The following is a 5,000-nucleotide window of genomic DNA, read 5'->3' on the forward strand; positions in this document are numbered from 1 at the left end:
TGGCGCTGCGACCGGCCCGTCGGCAGCGCCCACCTCTGGCCGCTGCGGCCGGCCCGTCCGGCAACGCCACCTCTGACGCTGCGACCCGGCCCGTCCGGCAACGCCACCTCTAGCCGACGCCACCTCTGGCTGCGGCCGGCCCGTCCCGGCGAGCCGCCACCTCTGGCTTGACGCCACCTCTGACGACGGCCCGTCCGACGACGCACACCTCTGACGCTGCGACCGGCCCGTCCGGCCGACGCGCCACCTCTGGCGACGCCACCTCTGGCAGCACATACCTCTGACGCTCACGGTAGCCGTCGGCGCCTCTGCTGCGACCGGCCCGTCCGCGACGCCACCTCTGGCGACGCACCTCTGGCTGCGACCAGGCCCCTCTGGCCGCCTCCTGGCCGACGACGCCACCTCTGACGCTGTGACCGGCCCGTCTGACGCCACCCGGCCCGCTGATCGCCACCTCTGACAGGCCCGTCCGGCGACCGGCCACCTACAGATCGCTGCGACCGGCCCGTCCGACGACGCCACCTCTGGCGACGCCACCTCTGACGCTGCGACCGGCCCGTCCGACGACGCCACCTCTGACGCGGCCCTCTGACTGCCGCCAGCCCTCGACGCCTGACGACGCCACCTCTCTGACCGGCCCGTCTGACGACGCCACCTCTGCCTGACCGGCCCCTCCGGCCACGCCACCTCTGACGCTGCGACGCGTCCGGCGACGCCACCTCTCGCCTGCCCCTGACGACGCCTCTGGCAGACGCCACCTCTGACGCTGTGACCGGCCCCGTTCCGCCACCTCTGACGACGCCACCTCTGACGCTGCGACAGGCCCTGACGACTCTGGGCCCGTCTGGACGACGCCACCTCTGACGCCACCTCTGCGCTGCGACCGGCCCGTCTGACGACGCCACCTCTGACGACGCCACCTCTGACGCTGCGACCGGCCCGTCTGACGACGACCTGCCTCTGACGCTGCGACCGGCCCGTCTGGCCTGACGCCACCTCTGACGCTGCGACCGGCCCTCTGACGCTGACAGCGCTGCGACCGGCCCCCGTCTGACGACGCCACCTCTGACGCTGCGACCGGCCCGTCCGACGACGCCACCTCTGACGCTGCGACCGGCCCGTCCGACGACGCCACCTCTGACGCTGCGACCGGCCCGTCCGACGACGCCACCTCTGACGCTGCGACCGGCCCTGATCGCTGCACCGGCCCGTCTGACGACGCCACCTCTGACTGCGACCGGCCCGCGACGCCACCTCGCCACCTCTGACGACGCCACCTCTGACGCTGCGACCGCCCCGTCTGACGACGCCACCTCTGACGACGCCACCTCTGACGCTGCGGCCGGCCCGTCCGCCACCTCTGACGCTGCACCGGCCCGTCTGACGACGCCACCTCTGGCTGCGACCGGCCCGTCCGACGACGACGCTGCGACCGGCCCGTCTGACGACGCCACCTCTGACGCTGCGACCGGCCCGTCCGACGACGCCACCTCTGACGCTGCGACCGGCCCGTCCGACGACGCCACCTCTGACGCTGCGACCGGCCCGTCCGACGACGCCACCTCTGACGACGCCACCTCTGACGCTGCGACCGGCCCGTCTGACGACGCCACCTCTGACGCTGCGACCGGCCCGTCTGACGACGCCACCTCTGACGCTGCGACCGGCCCGTCTGGCGACGCCACCTCTGACGCTGCGACCGGCCCGTCTGACGACGCCACCTCTGACGCTGCGACCGGCCCGTCTGACGACGCCACCTCTGACGCTGCGACCGGCCCGTCTGACGACGCCACCTCTGACGCTGCGACCGGCCCGTCTGACGACGCCACCTCTGACGCTGCGGCCGGCCCGTCCGACGCGCCACCTCTGACGCTGCGACCGGCCCGTCCGACGACGCCACCTCTGACGCTGCGACCGGCCCGTCCTGACGACGCCACCTCTGACGCTGCGACCGGCCCGTCCGGCGACGACGCCATGGATATCTGACGTGGGACATGCAAGAGTTCATGGGTACTCTAGTCCAGTGTGTACCTGCATTTGCTTGTTTTAGCTCAAATAAACATTAACTGTAATACTTGTGTCCTCTGTATTGTTTTGGTGGCTCCTACTTGGAGTTGAGGTCTATGACCTGACTTGAGTAACTGGGGTGATGGCAACATTTATTTAGCATTATATCTATGTGCCAGCAATATTACTCTGACCCCTGTGTTTTAAATTTCCATTTGACTTAAGCTACATTTGCTCAGTGTTGGTCCATTTATGCTAGTAGCATCACATGATACCTCAAACAACATTTTCACCTGTGACTTGTTGCTGTGTGTTTTGCCTACTTTTCTACATGAGAACTTTACGGTTTTTACTCTTCAATTACCGTTTATATTTTTGGTTTTTCCCTCAATTTTTTCACTTGTGTCAGAGTTGCGTCAATTCGTATCAGGATAAATATGACAATGAGGCACCGACGTATGCTGTTTTTTTTATTAGCTAAGCAATAAGTGGTAAATGCATTGTTTGTATATACGGGCTCTCTGTCCCACCACAGGGCAAAACAGAACGGACTTGTTCCTGACAAAGCTATTTTAATATACTCAGAAGTAGTTCCTGCTTCCGAGCCGGCCTGTCACAGCAGATAATATTCAATCACATATGGTAACGGGCTATAGTGCATAACACAATCCTCATACTCCCCCTTTATACACCCCTGTGGGGTTTAACCACCATCCGATATACTAGGTTGCTGATGAACCCAGGAACTTTAAACCTTTATTTTGTGAATATATGAAGTGATGCATGTCCCTTTTAACATTTATATAGAAACGTGAGTTTTTGATTCCCCCTTTTGACACCCACAAGGGTGTCACTCCTTATCCTTTATTTCAGTGCTCCCAACATAGTAATATGCTAATAGCATTTCATGAAAATAATAGTTAAAAAAACATGGATTTTTTACAGAAAAAAAAAGGAAATCAACCAAGAAAATAGAACAAAAATCAAGTGATATATGCTTTTGTCCCCTTTTTGATAAGGGTGTCACTTTCAGAAACAGGATAACATTTTTATTGTTTATTGACGTGTAAGATATAGGATACAACTTTGGTCATGGAAAACAGTAAAGCAAAGCATTATTAACCATCTGGTCCTCTCAGCTACTCTTATCCTGTACCAGTTGGGCTTCATGCCACCCAGGGACTCCAAACCTTCACAACAGGGAGGACAAACATACTGGAAAGAACTTATCATAAAACAAAAATGTAAAAGAAGGAACTGTGGTGGTGTAATATTTATTCTACTACCTCACCCACAGCATACCATGGGTCATCCTCAGTCAGTCCCATCCTCCCCTGAAAGCTTGATTCAGTATCAGCATCTCCAACTGGAGCATCAAGCAAAGGCATCATGCCTGAAGCCTTCACATCTGTAACAGACTTCTTAAAACACGGTATGATGCAAGCAGCACAACACATCAATTATAAAAATACAAGAATTAGGGTCAGAAATCCAGTAACCACCATATCAGTGTACTTACCAAACCAGGCTCCCAACCAAGAGAACAGTCCAGACTCCTCCACCCCGCCATGGTCCTCATCTCAGCAGCATCAAGCCCACTAAGGGCCCTAGATATACTACCATCTGGACTGGTGTTATTAGGAATAAACGTGCAACATTGTTCACCATACATCTTACAGACACCCCTCTGACTGGCAAGAAGCATATCCAAAGCAAGTCTATTCTGTCTGGCAACCCTAGATGTGGCCTCCAGCTGTTCAGACATACCAGTGAGTGCATCACGGAGTAATTCACAAAACGCTGTTGATTATAGTAGATATAATTTATCCATGCAGTCTGTCTTGCATCCACTATGGCTGGACCTATAATAGGTAGTAAGTGCCAGAGTCCATCATTCCTACCCAAGGCCTGAAACTCATGAGGAACCCCACTGGCACACCCAACAGATTATTGTAAATGTAAAAAAATCAAATCAAATCAAATGTATTTATATAGCCCTTCGTACATCAGCTGATATCTCAAAGTGCTGTACAGAAACCCAGCCTAAAACCCCAAACAGCAAGCAATGCAGGTGTAGAAGCACGGTGGCTAGGAAAACTCCCTAGAAAGCCCAAAACCTAGGAAGAAACATAGAGAGGAACCAGGCTATGTGGGGTGGCCAGTCCTCTTCTGGCTGTGCCGGGTGGAGATTATAACAGAACATGGCCCAAATGTTCATAAATGACCAGCATGGTCAATAATAAGGCAGAACAGTTGAAACTGGAGCAGCGGCACGGCCAGGTGGACTGGGAAAGGATTCATCATGTCAGGTAGTCCTGGGGCATGGTCCTAGGGCTCAGGTCCTCCAGAGAGAGAGAAAGAAAGAGAGAATTAGAGAGAGCACATGTGGGGTGGCCAGTCCTCTTCTGGCTGTGCCGGGTGGAGATATATAACAGAACATGGCCAAGATGTTCAAATCATTTACATTTAAGTCATTTAGCAGACGCTCTTATCCAGAGTGACTTACAAATTGGTGCATTCACCTTATGACATCCAGTGGAACAGTAGTGCATCTAAATCTTTTAAGGGGGGGGTGAGAGGGATTCCTTTATCCTATCCTAGGTATTCCTTAAAGAGGTGGGGTTTCAGGTGTCTCCGGAAGGTGGTGATTGACTCCGCTGTCCCTGGCGTCGTGAGGGAGTTTGTTCCACCATTGGGGGGCCAGGAGCAGCGAACAGTTTTGACTGGGCTGAGCGGGAACTACTTCCTCCCAGTGGTAGGGAGGCGAGCAGGCCAGAGGTGGATGAACGCAGTGCCCTTGTTTGGGTGTAGGGCCTGATCAGAGCCTGGAGGTACTGAGGTGCCGCTTCCCTCACAGCTCACGTAGGCAAGCACCATGGTCTTGTAGCGGATGCGAGCTTCAACTGGAAGCCAGTGGAGAGAGCGGAGGAGCCGGGGTGACGTGGAGAACTTGGGAAGGTTGAACACCAGACGGGCTGCGGCGTTCTGGATGA

The 5,000-nt window shown here is 55.8% G+C and overlaps 1 long non-coding RNA gene across 1 annotated transcript; it reads right to left on the reverse strand.

Annotated features, from left to right (window-relative positions):
* Window positions 1-498: 498 nt before the first annotated feature.
* LOC135565983 (uncharacterized) lies at window positions 499-1,187 on the reverse strand. The gene is made up of 3 exons (XR_010461902.1): window positions 1,059-1,187; window positions 906-954; window positions 499-573 (listed from the first exon to the last, which is right to left on the reverse strand). It is a non-coding gene; the product is annotated as an uncharacterized LOC135565983 (long non-coding RNA).
* Between the last annotated feature and the right edge of the window lie 3,813 nt (window positions 1,188-5,000).

This window comes from Oncorhynchus nerka, unplaced genomic scaffold, assembly GCF_034236695.1.
Source record: "Oncorhynchus nerka isolate Pitt River unplaced genomic scaffold, Oner_Uvic_2.0 unplaced_scaffold_8689, whole genome shotgun sequence".
NCBI lineage: Eukaryota > Metazoa > Chordata > Actinopteri > Salmoniformes > Salmonidae > Oncorhynchus > Oncorhynchus nerka.